Source organism: Bufo bufo, chromosome 3 (genome assembly GCF_905171765.1).
Source record: "Bufo bufo chromosome 3, aBufBuf1.1, whole genome shotgun sequence".
NCBI lineage: Eukaryota > Metazoa > Chordata > Amphibia > Anura > Bufonidae > Bufo > Bufo bufo.
The window spans coordinates 23445127-23462404 of NC_053391.1; the positions used below are offsets into that span (position 1 = coordinate 23445127).

A 17278-nucleotide genomic window follows, 5' to 3' on the forward strand; every position below is an offset into this window, starting at 1 on the left:
GCGGTCGTGTGAATGCACCCTCATATAGCAACTTAAAGGGAACCTGTCACCACATTTACGCACATTAGACAAACAGCGTTCTATCTTCTATGCGCCACCGAGAACTTATAAACGGCGCCTTTGTTGTATCTAATGGAGTTTTCTTTCAGCCAAAAATGAACTTTTAAGATTCTGTAAATGCGCCCTCTCAAGTGCCTGGGGCGGCGTCTCAATCGTCCGAGCCCCGGGCAGCACCTCCTCAACGGCTCATAACCCCGCCCTCCGTGTGCCTCTGCCCGCCCCTTTACTCTCCTCCTCTCTCCTTTTCCACTGCGCCGGCTACGAATTTGACCGCGCAGCCTCCGTGGAAAAGGAGAGCGGAGGAGAGTAAAGGGGCGGGCAGAGGCACACGGAGGGCGGGGTTATGAGCCGTTGAGGAGGCGCTGCCCGGGGCTCGGACGATTGAGACGCCGCCCCGGGCACTTGAGAGGGCGCATTTACAGAATCTTAAAAGTTCATTTTTGGCTGAAAGAAAACTCCGTTAGATACAACAAAGGCGCCGTTTATCAGTTCTCGGTGTCAGATAGAAGATAGAACGCTGTTTGTCTAATGTGTGCAAATGTGGTGACAGGTTCCCTTTAACACCCTGAGATAAGTCACGCCCATTTGGGCCGTTATTTATTGCCCGGAGAGGCGGTGACACCGGGTGCAGGTGATCTGTGTCTGTCAGTAATAGAGCCGCGATCTGCTCCTGACGTCTGGTCTCAGTGCACATTAGTGGAGCCCAATGTCCGGGGACCGACCCTTCTCTACTCATCCGGACAGCGACTGACCTCCTCCCGTTAGCCCATACATTCTAGTGAACCTCCTCCCTTTAGCCCATACATTCTAGTAAACCACCTCCCGTTAGCCCATACATTCTAGTGAACCTCCTCCCGTTAGCCCATACATTCTAGTGCACCTCCTCCCGTTAGCCCATACATTCTAGTAAACCACCTCCCGTTAGCCCATACATTCTAGTGAACCTCCTCCCGTTAGCCCATACATTCTAGTGAACCTCCTCCCGTTAGCCCATACATTCTAGTAAACCTCCTCCCGTTAGCCCATACATTCTAGTGAATCACCTCCCGTTAGCCCATACATTCTAGTAAACCACCTCCCGTTAGCCCATACATTCTAGTAAACCACCTCCCGTTAGCCCATACATTCTAGTGAACACCTCCCGTTAGCCCATACATTCTAGTAAACCTCCTCCCGTTAGCCCATACATTCTAGTGAACCTCCTCCCGTTAGCCCATACATTCTAGTGAACCTGCTCCCGTTAGCCCATACATTCTAGTAAACCACCTCCCGTTAGCCCATACATTCTAGTGAACTTCCTCCCGTTAGCCCATACATTCTAGTGAACCACCTCCCGTTAGCCCATACATTCTAGTGAACCACCTCCCGTTAGCCCATACATTCTAGTACACCACCTCCCGTTAGCCCATACATTCTAGTACACATCCTCCCATTAGCCCATACATTCTAGTGAACCTCCTCCCGTTAGCCCATACATTCTAGTGCACCTCCTCCCGTTAGCCCATACATTCTAGTGCACCTCCTCCCGTTAGCCCATACATTCTAGTGAACCTCCTCCCGTTAGCCCATACATTCTAGTGAACCTCCTCCCGTTAGCCCATACATTCTAGTGAACCTCCTCCCGTTTGCCCATACATTATAGTGAACCACCTCCCGTTAGCCCATACATTCTAGTAAACAACCTCCCGTTAGCCCATACATTCTAGTACACCACCTTCCGTTAGCCCATACATTCTAGTAAACCACCTCCCGTTAGCCCATACATTCTAGTAAACCACCTCCCGTTAGCCCATACATTCTAGCACACCACCTCCCGTTAGCCCATACATTCTGTTAGAGGTCAGTGTGACTTCAGGACATGCGCGGTAGTGCAGCAGGCGCGCGCTGCCCGGCAGATACCACCTGGTGACGCACGGACCCGACCCCCCCCCTCAGACTCCGTCCTGTTGGGACCTTCCTGTAAGTACTGAGGTGATACAGAAGGGTCTCCTCTGACAGAGGCTCAGATTCGCTCGCAGTCTGTGTGACCGTTATGTGGCCCCTCATGTGCTGAGGGGGAGGGGGGCACACGCTGGGTCACGTGTGTGATGTAGTCAGTGGTATATATATACACACAGACCTGTTCACAGCGGCCCCCCATAGACTCCGGACCCCCATAGACATATGAAGGGGGATCAGTCATTGCCTTATTACTATTTCTAACAGGACAATGAGCGGCAGGGACCGGATCCCCTCAGAGTCTGACGTCTGTGTCTCGTCTGTGTATTATTACTGGGGGCGAGCGAATGGTCGCGGAATCCATAACGGAATTCTCCGATAACCGAACCTTGTGCGCCAAACCTGATCACACAAGTCGCCTCCTCCCTCATTATATATGTATTATAGACCAGCAGAAGGACCCGGCTTCACTCCGGTATATCCCCTAGTGTATATACAGTCAGGTCCATAAATATTGGGACATCGACTCTATACACCACCACAATGGATGTGACATGAAGCAGACGAGATGAGCTTTACCTACAGACTGTCGGCTGTAATTTGAGGGGATTTACATCCAAATCAGGTGAACGGTGTAGGAATTACAACAGTTTCCATATGTGCCTCCCACTTGTTAAGGGACCAAAAGTAATGGGACAATTGTCTTCCCTGCTGGTCCATGGCCGGTGTGTGTTATTCCCTCATTATCCCAATTACAATGAGCAGATAGAAGGTCCAGAGGTCATTTCCAGTCTGCTATTTGCATTTGGAATCTGTTGCTGTCAACTCTCAAGATGAGATCCAAAGAGCTGTCACTATCAGTGAAGCCATCATTAGGCTGAAAAAACACAACAAACCCATCAGAGAGATAGCAAAAACATTAGGCGCGGCCAAAACAGCTGTTTGGAACATTCTTAAAAAGAAGGAACGCACCGGAGAGCTCAGCAACACCAAAAGACCCGGAAGACCACGGAAAACAACTGTGGTGGATGACAAAAAGAATTCTTTCCCTGGTGAAGAAAACACCCTTAAAGGGAGTCTGTCACCAGATTGTGACCCTATAGACCGCTTACATAGCGCTCTAGTATAGCAGTCTATGATTCTAATGGTACCTTTGATGTTTGCTTGTGAAGTTCCCCCAAGGCAAAAACGGACTTTTATTCATATGTAAATTAGGGCTCGCAAGTGCCCAGGGCGGCGTTCACCTCGTTGGAGCCCAGGCTGTTCTGCCTCTTCCTCTGCCCGCCCCGCTCTTCCTTTGCGTCCTCCTTCTCTGCAGCGAGATCCCGCGCCTGCGCTATCCATTGCTTGGCCGGGGCATGCGCACTGCGATGCCCATTGTGGGCACGGCATCGCAGTAGCTACTACGCATGCGCCGGCCAACGGCGAGGAGGCGGGCCAGAGACACCCACAATGGGCATCGCAGTGCGCATGCCTCGGCCAAGCAATGGATAGCGCAGGCGCGGGATCTCGCTGCAGAGAAGGAGGACGCAAAGGAAGAGCGGGGCGGGCAGAGGAAGAGGCAGAACAGCCTGGGCTCCAACGAGGTGAACGCCGCCCTGGGCACTTGCGAGCCCTAATTTACATATGAATAAAAGTCCGTTTTTGCCTTGGAGGAACTTCACAAGCAAACATCAAAGGTACCATTAGAATCATAGACTGCTATACTAGAGCGCTATGTTAGCGGTCTATAAGGTCACAATCTGGTGACAGACTCCCTTTTAACAACAGTTGTCCAGATCAAGAGCACTCTCCAGGAGGTAGGTGTATATGTGTCAAAGTCAACAATCAAGAGAAGACTTCACCAGAGTGAATACAGAGGGTTCACCACAAGATGTAATGCATTGGTGAGCCTCAAAAACAGGAAGGCCAGATTAGAGTTTGCCAAACGACATCTAAAAAAGCCTTCACAGTTCTGGAACAACATCCTATGGACGGATGAGACCAAGATCAACTTGTACCAGAGTGATGGGAAGAGAAGAGTATGGAGGAAAGGAACTGCTCATGATCCTAAGCATATCACCTAATCAGTGAAGCATGGTGGTGGTAGTGTCATGGCGTGGGCATTTATGGCTGCCAATGGAACTGGTTCTCTTGTATTTATTGATGATGTGACTGCTGACAAAAGCAGCAGGATGAATTCTGAAGTGTTTCGGGCAATATTATCTGCTCATATTCAGCCAAATGCTTCAGAACCCATTGGACGGCGCTTCACAGTGCAGATGGACAATGACCCAAAGCATACTGCAAAAGCAACCAAAGAGTTTTTTAAGGGAAAGAAGTGGAATGTTATGCAATGGCCAAGTCAATCACCTGACCTGAATCCGATTGAGCATGCATTTCACTTGCTGAAGACAAAGCTGAAGGGAAAATGCCCAAGAACAAGCAGGAACTGAGGACAGTTGCAGTAGAGGCCTGGCAGAGCATCACCAGGGATGAAACCCAGCGTCTGGTGATGTCTATGCTTTCCAGACTTCAGGCTGTAATTTACTGCAAAGGATTTGCAACCAAGTATTAAAAAGTGAAAGTTTGATTTATGATGATTATTCTGTCCCATTACTTTTGGTCCCTTAACAAGTGGGAGGCACATATGCAAACTGTTGTAATTCCTGCACCGTTCACCTGATTTGGATGTAAATCCCCTCAAATTAAAGCTGACAGTCTGCAGGTAAAGCACATCTTGATCATTTCATTTCAAATCCATTATGGTGGTGTATAGAGCCAAAAATGTTAGAATTGTGTCGATGTCCCAATATTTATGGACCAGACTGTATATACAGTGCTGCCCATAATTATTCATACCCCTGGCAGATTTTGACTTGGTTACTTATTTTTAACCTGCAAGTAATTTTTTGACGGGAAATGACACAGGTGTCTCCCAAAAGACGATGTACAAGAGGCGTTATTGTGGAAAAATAAAAGTTCTCAGCTTTTATTTACATTTGAGCAAAAAATACAAGATGTTCCGCACTGTGGAAAATCTCAGAGGACGTGGTCGGAAGCCAAAAGTGACACCTGTGCTGGCCAGGAGGATAGTTGGAGAGGTGAAAAAGAATCCAAGGATCACCACCAAGGCCATCCTGGTGAATCTGGGCTCTGCTGGTGGCAATGTCTCAAGGCAGACAATCCAACAGACACTGCACACTGCTGTGTTCCACGGATGCAGACCACTGACGCCACTTCTCCAGATAAGGCACACAAAAGCTCGCTTGGCCTTTGCAAAAGCTCATCGGGACAAAGAAGAAGACTTCTGGTCTTCTGTGTTGTGGTCAGATGAAACAAAAATTGAATTGTTTGGTCACAATGATGTTTCCTTCATTTGGCGTAAAAAAGGAGAAGCCTTCAACCCCAAGAACACCATCCCCACTGTGAAACATGGTGGTGGGAACCTAATGCTTTGGGGGTGTTTTTCAGCCAATGGATCAGGGAACCTAATCACAGTAAACGGCACCATGAAAAAAGAGCAATACATGAGGATTCTGAACGACAACATCAGGCAGTCTGCAGAGAAATGGGTCCGTGAAAAAACACGGAGGCACACAAGATTCTCATCCGTGTCCGTAGACTACTTTCGCACAGACGGATCCGCAGATCCGTCTACATAACAGCTTTTCAGATCTGAGTTTTCACATCGTGAAAACTCCGATCTGACAGTATATTCTAACACAGAGGCATTCCCATGGTGATGGGGACGCTTCAAGTTAGAATATACTAAGAACTGTGGACATAACTGCTGCCTGGCAGCACCCGATCTCTTACAGGGGGCTGTGATCCGCACAATTAACCTGCACCTGAGGGGTTAATTGTGCGGATCTCAGCCCCCTGATCGGGTGCAGCCAGGCAGCAGGGGCCAGACCCCCCTCCCTCCGCAGTTTTAAATTCATTGGAGGCCAGTGCGGCCCCCCTCCCTCCCCAGTATTAAATTCATTGGTGGCCAGTGAGGCCCCCCCCCCTCCCTCCCCTGTAATAAATTCATTGGTGGCCAGTGCGGCCCTCCCCTGTATTAAATTCATTGGTGGCCAGTGCGGCCTCCTCCCCCCGATCATTGGTGGCAGCGGAGAGTTCCGATCGGAGTCCCACTTTAATCGCTGGGGCTCCGATTGGTTACCATGGCAACCAGGATGCTACTGCAGCCCTGGCTGCCATGGTTACTTAGCAATATTAGAAGCATCATACTTACCTGCTGCGCTGTCTGTGACCGGCCGGGCGCTCCTCCTACTGGTAAGTGACAGATCTGTGCGGCGCATTGCTTATAGCACAAACCTGTCACTTACCAGTAGGAGGAGCGCCTAGCCGGCCACAGACAGTGCAGGTAAGTATAATGCTTCTAAAATTCGGAACTCTCCGCTGCCACCAATGATTGGGGGGGGGGGGCGCACTGGCCACCAATGAATTTAATACTCGGGAGGGGGGGCCGCACTGGCCACCAATGAATTTAATACTGGGGAGGGGGGGCCGCACTGGCCACCAAAGAATTTAATACTGGGGAGGGGGGCCGCACTGGCCACCAATGAATTTAATACTGGGGGGGGGGGGAGGGGGCCGCACTGGCCTCCAATGAATTTAATACTGGGGAGGGAAGGGGCCGCCCTGGCCACCAATGAATTTAAAACTGGGGAGGGAGGGGGGTCTGGCCCCCTGCTGCCTGGCAGCACCTGATCTCTTACAGGGGGCTATGATACGCACAATTAACCCCTCAGGTGCAGCACCTGAGGGGTTATTTGTGCTGATCACAGCCCCCTGTAAGAGATCGGGTGCTGCTAGGCAGCAGGGGGCAGTCATGTACACAGTTCGTAGTATATTCTAACTTGAAGCGTCCCCATCACTATGGGAACGCCTCTGTGTTAGAATATACTGTCGGATCTGAGTTTTCACGATGTAACTCAAATCCGATGGTATATTCTAACATAGAGGCGTTCCCATGGTGATGGGGACACTTCAAGTTAAAATATACCATCGGATTGGAGAAAACTATGATAGGGACTCCTGACTTTACATTGAAAGTCAATGGGGGACGGATCCGTTTGCAATTGCACCATATTGTGTCAACGTCACACGGATCCGTCTCCATTGACTTGCATTGTAAGTCAGGACGGATCCGTTTGGCTCCGCACGGCCAGGCGGACACCAAAATGACTTTTTTTTAACTTTCCTTCATGTCTGGTGATCCTGCAAAAATCAAGGAAGACACACGGAAGAAAAAACGGATCACGGAACCCCGTTTTGCGGACCGTGAAAAAATACTGTTGTGTGCATGAGGCCTTACTGTCACCCAAAACACACAGCAACAGTGGTGAAGAAATGGTTAGCGGACAACAACATTAACGTTTTGGAGTGGCCCAGCCAGAGTCCAGACTTGAATCCAATTGAGAATCTGTGGAGGGAGGTAAAGATCAGGGTGATGGCAAGAAGACCCTCCAACCTGAAAGATTTGGAGCTCATTGCTAAAGATGAATGGGCAAAAATACCTGTGGAGACATGCAAAAAGCTGGTCTGCAATTATAGGAAGCGTCTGATTGCTGTAATAGCCAATAAAGGCTTTTCTATTGATTATTGAGAAGAGTAGGAATCATTTTGGACTGGACACTTTTTGCTCAAATGTAAATAAAAGCTGAGAAATGTTTTTTTCCCCACAATAATGCCTCTTGTACATCGTCTTATTATCTTTTGGGAGACACTCATGTCATTTCCCGTCAAAAAATTACTTGCTGGTTGAATAAAAGTAACTTTAAGTCAAAATTTGGCAGAGGTATAAATAATTATGGGCAGCACTGTGTGTAGACCAGCAGAAGGACCCGGCTTCACATCGGTATATCTCATCTGTTTCATTTAATGTTTCTCTGTGTCGTTAAAAGATATTGAAAGTATCCCCCATAACAGTGACCTCTACAGACCCCCGCCCCTTAACCCTGACACCCCCCCCCCCCCCGACAACAGTGCCCCACCACTTTAAAATGGGACCTTTACAGCAGCCCATCCCTTTTAACGGTGACCTCCTCAGCAGTTGCCCCTTTAATAATGGCGCCTGCCCCCTTAACAGTAACATCCACAGTGCCCGCCCCTTCAACCCCTTAAGGACTCTGCCATATTTCACCTTCCTGCCCAGGTCTTTTTTTGCAAATCTGACCTGTGCCACTTTATGTGGTAATAACTAGTGTTGAGCGAACTTCTGTTTTAAGTTCGGCGTCTACAGTTCGGCTTTCCGGTTAGTGGAGAATCCCGATATGGATTCCGAATTCCGTTGTGGTCCGTGGTAGCGGAATCAATAATGGCCGATTATTGATTCCGCTACCACGGACCACAACGGAATTCGGAATCCATATCGGGATTCTCCACTAACCGGAAGCCGAACTTTAGACGCCGAACTTAAAACAGAAGTTCGCTCAACACTAGTAATAACTTTAAAACGCTTTTCCTTCTCCAGGCCGTTCTGAGACGGTTTTCTCGTTGCATATTGTACTTCATGACACTGGTAAAATTGAGTAAAAAAAGTAAATTTTTATTTATAAAAAAAATACCAAATTTACCAAAAAATTTTAAGAACTTGCAAGTTTCCAAATTTCAGTTTCTCTACTTTTATAATAGATAGTGTTTACACTGCGACATGCTGCGAGGCGACACGACAGTCGCAGAAAAATCCATGTGCAACACCATAGCCTATCATTATAAAAATTGTTGAGACAAAATGTTGCATGACAAATATCATTGTGTAACGCTAGCATTAAAGGGGCGGGGTGCTGTCTAAGTCACTGTTAACCCCTTAAGGAACTGCGCCGTACATGTAGGGCGCGGTGATCGAGCGGGTGCAGGAGATGTGTCCGTCTGATCCACGGCAGGGGTCCGGCAGTGATTGATAGCCAAACCCCTGTGTCACGGCCTATGGTGTGCTTAGTGACATTTTCCTTCACTTGGTTGCCCTTGACTACGTTTGGTGTTGTATGCATGTGGTGGCAGTGTCTCGGCCTTCTGGTTGATCCCCAGGACGTGGTTGCCACGCATGCCGTTGCCCACGGCAACAGGTGAAGTGTGTGTTTGTGTGTACTTCCCCTTTAAGTGGCCGTCTTCCCTTGCCTTGTGTTGGAAGGGTTAACTTCCTTCCTAGTGTGTGTGCACTGGGTGTGTCTGTGTGGCTACATGGGCTATTTAGCCTCTGCTGTGATCAGTAGTCTGGGGGGTACTTCAGCCATGGTTAGCTGGAGTCATCCTCCTGTGATATACCATCTGCCAGTGGGGGCCACCCTTTTGGTCATAAGTTCTTGTATGGTGTTATGAAGATGTTTCTTTGGTATCTTTTTTTATTGCAGCTTATGGTCCTGGGTTCCTGTGTGGTGTGTCCCTTTATGTTCTTTGGACAGCAGCGCTTCTGCATGGGTTCCAGGCTGTGTGTCTGTGGCAGGTAGGTGTGGTACTAGTTTCACTTACTTGCCATTGCCATATGTCTGTTTATGTTTCCCCTTTCTTTATAGCTTGGCCAGTGAGACTCCTGTTCGTCTGTATCTAGGAGGAACAGGTAGTCTTACCCTGCTCCTAGTCCAGGGCCACCCTGAGGGCTAGTAGGAATATTAGGTTCCGGAGTATGAGCCCTCCTACCATCAGGGTCGGCTCATATGGCTAGGAGACAGGGTCAGAATTAGGGATTGATAGGAGGTGACCTGCTCCCTGATTCCTGTTCTGGCCTTGCAGCGACCATCATCTTCTGGCATCGCACAGCTGAGGGTTTTCCCCATCCTCAGCCGTGACACCCTGCTGCATGCGCCGGCATCGGTGAAATCACCGCTGCCGGCGCATTAACCCTTGATGTGCAGCGGTCAGTGCTGACCGTGGCACGTGCAATGTCTGTGCAGGGAGGAAGCAGCCATTGGGTCCCCGCGCTGCTGTGACGGGGATTCGATGGCAGGGAAGGCAGCCCGATGCCTTCTGGGAGAGCCTGTGAGCCCCCTGTGAGTAATACACTTACTGCCAATGCATTACAATACAGAAGTATTGTGATGCATTGTAAAGATGATCAGACCCCCAAAAGTTGATGTCTCAGAGTGGGACAAAAATAAAAGTGAAAAATAAAGCTTTACAAAAAAATTTGAAGTTTCAAGTAAAAAAAAAAAAAAACATGTCCTTTTCCCAAAATAAAGTAAATCAATTTTTTTGTAAAAAATAGGCAAAAAAAGAACAGTAGTCATATTAGGTATCACCGCTTCCCTATCGACTGGCTCTATTAAAATATCACATGACCTAACCCCTCAGGTGAACACTGTCAAAAATAACATCAAAACTGTGCTAAACAAAAAATTTTTTGTCACCTTACAATCACTAAGGCTGGGTTCACACTTGAGCGTTTTACAGCGCGTTCAAACGCGCTGTAAAACGCTCAACACATGAAAACCAATGCTTCCCTATGGCCCTGGTTCTCACTTGAGCGTTTTACAGCGCTGAAAAACGTGCTGTAAAACGCCCTACGCTCAAACAAGTACTTGGGCTTCTTAGGGGCGTTTTGACGCGCGTTTGTGGCCATAGGACATTGCAGTCAATCACACAAACGCGCGTCAAACGCGCGTTTACTATTGCAAAAAACGCTCGTCAAAAACGCGCGTTAAACGCGCATATCAAAGACGCTCAGGTCTGAACCCAGCCTAAAAGTGCAACACCAAGCGATCAAAAAGGCGTATGCCCCCCAAAATAGTACCAATCTATCCGTCACCTAATCCCACAAAATATTAGCCCCTAAGACAATCGCCCAAAAAATAAAACTATGGCTCTCAGACTATGCAGACACTAAAACATGTTTGGTTTTTTTTTGTTTAAAAAATATTATTGTGTAAAACATAAATAAATAAAAAAAAGTATACATATTAGGTATCGCCATAACCTAACCCCTCAGGTGAACACCGTAAAAAAATAAAAATAAAAGCGACTTCAAAAAAGCTATTTTTTTTTTTCACCTTACATCACAAAAAGTGTAATAAAAAGTGATCAAAAAGTCATATGCACCCTAAAATAGTACCAATCAAACTGTTACCTCAAACCGGAAAAAAATGAGCTCCTACATAAGACAGTCGCCCCCAAAAAAAAATAATATGGCTTTTATATAACCTGTTAGGGGTTAAAAAAATCGCATCTCCAGCCTGCCAGCGAACGATCGCCACTGGCAGGCTGGAGATCCACTCGCTTACCTTCCGTAAGTAATAAACCCCTCTGAAGCTGTCCACTATACAGGCATGTTTATATAAAGTGTCGTGGAGGCCAGTGATCGTTGTCACCTCTGGGTCAGGGACTAAGAAGTTTATGGCGGTGGTCTGGTTTTGGATGTGGGGGGAGATGTAGAGGGAGAGAAGGAACAGTTATTTGTTTGAATAAGGGGGAGCTCCGAGTCAGAGAAGGGACAGTTATTTGTTTGGATAAAGGGGAGCTCCGAGATCCCAGAACACAGGCCAGGCACTCATGCTCAGTGTGCCACAATCGTAACAGGAAAAAAATAATACGTGCAATTTGCCATTTTTTTGTCACCTTGTCCCGACAAAAATTAGGTTAGGTCCAGATGTTCCATAAAATTTGGAATGCACGCAGCTTTTTTGGTGTTTTATTTTTTTCATGTGGTATCGAGTATCGCAATACTTTTGTATGGTATCGAAATCGAGTCAAAATGTTGGTATAGTGACAACCCTAGGTTAGACATATACAGTATGTGTTTTTATTTTATTTTTTTATTATACCTTAATTATATGTATTTTAAATTTGGCAACTAAAAATGTTAATTTGGCTCCTAAATTTTCCAGGTTAGGAGCCATGGCTCCTTGATATTTTTTTTAGTCTGGAGGCCTGTGCAATAATAATCTGGGTGCAATATCCTACATCTGGTGCCTTTTCAGCATTAGGGCTCTTTCACACCTGCGTTCTTTTCTTCTGGCATAGAGTTCCGTCGTCGGGGCTCTATGCCGGAAGAATCCTGAGCTTTTTGCTCCGGCCAAAAATCCTGAAGACTTGCCGCAAGGCCGGATCCGGAATGAATGCCCATTGAAAGGCATTGATCCGGATCCGGCCTTAAGCTAAACGTCGTTTCGGCGCATTGCCGGATCCGACGTTTAGCCTTTTCTGAATGGTTACCATGGCTGCCGGGACGCTAAAGTCCTGTTTGCCATGGTAAAGTGTAGTGGGGAGCAGTATACTTACCGTCCGTGCGGCTCCCGGGGCGCTCCAGAGTGACGTCAGGGCGCCCCAACGCATGGATCAGGTGATCGCATGGCACGTCATCCATGTGCATGGGGCACTCTGACGTCATTCTGGAGCACCCCGGGAGCCGCACGGACTGTAAGTATACCACTCCCCGCTCCTACTATGGCAACCAGGACTTTAATAGCTTCCTGACTGCCATAGTAACACTGAAAGCATTTTGAAGACGGACCCGTCTTCAAATGCTTTCAGTTCACTTGCGTTTTTCCGGATCCGGCGTGTAATTCCGGCAAGTGGAGTACACGGCGGATCCGGACAACGCAAGTGTGAAAGAGGCCTAGTCAGTGTGCAATTTAAGTTAGAAATAGATATAATTTTCTGGGTTTTAAAAAACACCCTTTTGGGGCAAAATACTCAATTGTACAGCCCTTGCTGCATCTGTACGTGTGAAATTCAAGCATTACATACAACTGTAATATTCTGTTATTCAAAAAGCACCCATTTTGGGCAAAATTCTTAATTTGCGGCCTTGTCTGCATCTGTCAGTGTGAAATTCAAGCGTTATATACTGCTGTCATATTCTGTTATTAGAAAAACTCCCTTTTTGGGCAAAGTACTTAAAGGGAACCTGTCATGTGGATATTTGATTATAATCTAATTATATACAATCGGTAACTACTAAAAAGATGTATTCACTTACTGGTGTGACAGATGGTTACCTCATAATATACACACAAAGATGCCGCATGCTAATGAGCTAATTCGAGTCCAGCGTGATGTCATTGAGTCCAGCGTATATTTAATTCAGAGCTATAGCCACTCCCCTGCCCACCTGCTGCTGATTCATATGAGAGTCAGGAGCTCATGAATATTCAGGACTCATCATTATCAGCTGGAGCTTTTCAATACAAGATGTTGGCAGATTGACTGGGTCAATTAAAGAAAGTGACCCAGCATTTTGAAGAAAATCTGTCACTTATTTATGTTGCCCTTAGTTAGGACACCATAAAACTGGTGACCGGTTCCCTTTAATATTGCAGCCTTTGCTGCATCTGTTATTGTTAAAACAAACTTTAAATACTTCAATAATTTTCTGGGTTTTAAAAAACAAATTTTTCTGGGTTTTACAGACATTTATATTCCAGACTTCTTCTCACGCTTTAGGGCCCCTAAAATGCCAAGGCAGTATAAATACCCCACATGTGACCCCATGTAAAATGACACCCCAAGGTATTCGCTGAGGGGCATATTGAGTCCATGAAAGATTGAAATTTTTGTCCCAAGTTAGCGGAAAGGGAGACTTTGTGAGAAAAAATAAAATAAAATCAATTTCCGCTAACTTGTGCCAAAAAAAAAAAAATTCTATGAACTCGCCATGCCCCTCATTGAATACCTTGGGGTGTCTTCTTTCCAAAATGGGGGTAACGTGGGGTATTTATACTGCCCTGGCATTTTAGGGGCCCTAAAGTGTGAGAAGAAGTCTGGGATCCAAATGTCTAAAAATGCCCTCCTAAAAGGAATTTGGGCCCCTTTGCGCATCTAGGCTGCAAAAAAGTGTCACACATGTGGTATCGCCGTACTCAGGAGAAGTTGGGCAATGTGTTTTGGGGTGTCATTTTACATATACCCATGCTGGGTGAGATAAATATCTCTGTCAAATGCCAACTTTGTATAAAAAAATGGGAAAAGTTTTCTTTGGCCAAGATATTTCTCTCACCCAGCATGGGTATATGTAAAAAGACACCCCAAAACACATTGCCCAACTTCTCCTGAGTACGGCGATACCACATGTGTGACACTTTGCAGCCTAGGTGGGCAAAGGGGCCCACATTCCAAAGAGCACCTTTAGGATTTCACAGGGCATTTTTTACACATTTTGATTTCAAACTACTTCTTACGCATTAGGGCCCCTAAAATGCCAGGGCAGTATAACTACCCCACAAGTGACCCCATTTTGCAAAGAAGACACCCCAAGGTATTCCGTGAGGGGCATGGCGAGTTCCTAGAATTTTTTATTTTTTGTCACAAGTTAGCGGAAAATGAGACTTTGTAAGGAAAAAAAAAAATCATCATTTTCCGCTAACTTGTGACAAAAAATAAAAACTTCCATGAACTCACTATGCCCATCAGCGAATACCTTAGGGTGTCTACTTTCCGAAATGGGGTCATTTGTGGGGTTTTTCTACTGTCTGGGCATTGTAGAACCTCAGGAAACATGACAGGTGCTCAGAAAGTCAGAGCTGCTTCAAAAAGCGGAAATTCACATTTTTGTACCATAGTTTGTAAACGCTATAACTTTCACCCAAACCATTTTTTTTTTTATCAAAGTAATGTAGAACAATAAATTTTGAGAAAAATTTATATATAGATGTCGGTTTTTTTTTTTAAACATTTTACAACTGAAAGTGAAAAATGTCATTTGTTTGCAATAATTTCGTTAAATTTTGATTAATAACAAAAAAAGTAAAAATGTCAGCAGCAATGAAATACCACCAAATGAAAGCTCTATTAGTGAGAAGAAAAGGAGGTAACATTCATTTGGGTGGTAAGTTGCATGACCGAGCAATAAACCGTGAAAGTAGTGTAGTGCAGAATTGTAAAAAGTGGTCTGGTCATTAAGGGTGTTTAAGCTAGGGGGGCTGAGGTGGTTAAAAAAACACCCATTTTGGGCAAGATTCTAAATTTTAGAAATATGAGGAGAGCGCCAAATAAGGGATGTGGCCCCGGTCATGGTGCTGCTGGTGGAGCTCATGTTGCAGGGAGAGGACGTGGTTGATCTGGGCCATCTACACGCACAAGTGAAACGCCTTCCTCAGGTGCGAGTATGCGACAGAACCTTCAGCGGTATTTGGTCGGGCCTAATGCGACAGTTCCTTCACATTGTCTCCTGCTGAAAGATCAGAGTTGGCGCCTGCAGCCGATGTCCATCAGTCTTTCACCTCGCCCCCTTTGCAGATCAGCCAAGCAGTCTGAGCCCCAAGTCATGCAGCAGTCTCTTCTGCTTTTTGATGACTCTGTTAGCAGGGTTTCCCAGGGCCATCCACCTAGCCCTGCCCCAGAAGTGGAAGATATTGAGTGTACCGATGCCCAACCACTTATCTTTCAAGATGAGTACATGGGAGGACCACGGCAGCACGTCTCGGATGATGACGAAACATAGGTGCCAACTGCTGTGGCTTTCGAAAGTGTGCAGACTGACAAGGAGGGCAGGGGTTAAGACTGGGTGGACGATGAGGTCCTCGACCCCACATGGAATCAAGGTCATGCGAGTGACCTGTGTAGTTTGGAGGATGAGGCGGTGGTCGCACAGAGCCACCAGCACAGCAGAAGAGGGAACAGGGTGCAAAAGCTACTGCCCACTGCAGCAAGGGACCGAGCACACCAAAGCCAGCTCCAAGGAGTTCCCTGGCGTGGCAGTTCTTCAGACAATGTGCTGACGACAAGACACGAGTGGTTTGCACGCTGTGCAATCAGAGCCTAAAGCGAGGCATAAACGTTCTAAACCTGAGCACAACCTGCATGACCAGGCAGCTAAGTGCAAAGCACGAGCTGCAGAGGAGTAGACACCTCAAAAACCAAGAAAGGTCTCTGGCTCCTCCTGCTTCCTCTTCTGCTGCAGTCTCTGCCTCTTCATCCACCTCGCAAACAGAGGCAGTGCCACCCGGCAAACAGAGGATCTGCCAGCAACACCACCATCTGGGTCACCAAGCATCTCCACAATGTCCCATGGAAGCGTTCAGCTCTCCATCTCCCAAACATTGGAGCGGAAAAAGAAGTACCCCCCCCCCACCCACCGGCGATTCCTGTCCCTGAATGTCAGCATTTCAAAATTACTGGCCTTTGAAATGCTGTCATTCCGTTTGGTGGAGACGGATAGTTTTAAAAGCCATATGGCGGTGGCTGTCCCACAGTACGTTGTGCCCAGCCGCCACTACTTTTCCAGGCGAGCCATCCCTTCCCTGCACAACCAAGTGGGGGACAAAATCAGGTGTGTACTGCGCAATGCCATCTGTCGCAAGGTGCACCTCACTACAGATACATGGACCAGTAAGCACGGTCAGGGACGATATATATCCATAACAGCACACTGGGTGCGATAGCAGTTTGGTGCATGTCCTTCCACCATCGAGGATTGCAGGGCGCCTCCTGTTGCTTCCTCCTCCTACTTTGCTTCCTCATCCTCTACCGTGTCCTCATCCGGACAGCGTAACAACTTCACCACCAACTTCAGCACAGCCAGGAGTAAATGACAGCAGGCAGTTTTAAAACTTATCTGTTTGGGGGACAAACCCCACACCGCTCAAGAGCTATGGACGGGCATGGAACAACAGACCGATGAGTGGTTTGTGCCATTGAGCCTCAAGCCCGGCCTGGTGGTGTGCGATAATGGGCGAAATCTCGTAGCAGCTCTGGACCTAGCCGGTTTGACGCACATCCCTTGCCTGGCGCAAGTGCTGAATTTGGTGGTGCAGAGGTTCCTTAAAAATTATCCTGATATGTCAGAGCTGCTGCATAAAGTGCGGGCCGTCTGTGCGCGCTTTCGGCATTCTCCCTTTGCTGCTGCTCGCCTGTCAGTGCTGCAGCGTAACTTCGGCCTTCCCGCTCACCGCCTCATATGCGACGTGCCCAGAAGGTGGAACTCCACCTTGCACATGGTGGCCAGACTGTGACACAGGAGGAAGAGGGATCATTTCATAGGGTTTCCGGCCAGTAATTCACAAGTGGCTCCGAGGGTGGGTTCCTGCACCCACAAACGTCAGGTACACAATTGTCCAGCCACGGCACAGTTCTGGAGAATGACGAGGAGGAGGAACCTTGTTCACAGCAGGGTGGCACCCAGACCAGCTCAAGGCCATCACTGGTGCGTGGCTGGGGGGATACAGAGGACACAGACGATACACCTCCCACAGAGGACAGATGTTCGTTGCCTTTGGGCAGCCTGGCACACATGAGTGATTACATGCTGCAGTGTCTCCGCAATGACCACCGAGTTGCCCACATTCTAACTTTTGTGCTGATTACTGGGTGGCCACGCTGCGGGATTCCCGTTACAAGGACAACGCACCGTCCTTAATTC

At 47.4% G+C, this 17278-nt stretch overlaps 1 protein-coding gene across 1 annotated transcript in view; it reads left to right on the forward strand.

Annotated features, from left to right (window-relative positions):
• Positions 1–1959: 1959 nt before the first annotated feature.
• Positions 1960–17278, forward strand: part of LOC120993584 (oocyte zinc finger protein XlCOF6.1-like) — a 33430-nt gene continuing 18111 nt past the window's right edge. Inside the window, exon 1 of the mRNA XM_040422059.1 lies at positions 1960–2019. The gene's annotated coding sequence lies outside the window, so the exon portion shown is untranslated. The remainder of the gene's footprint in view (positions 2020–17278) is intronic.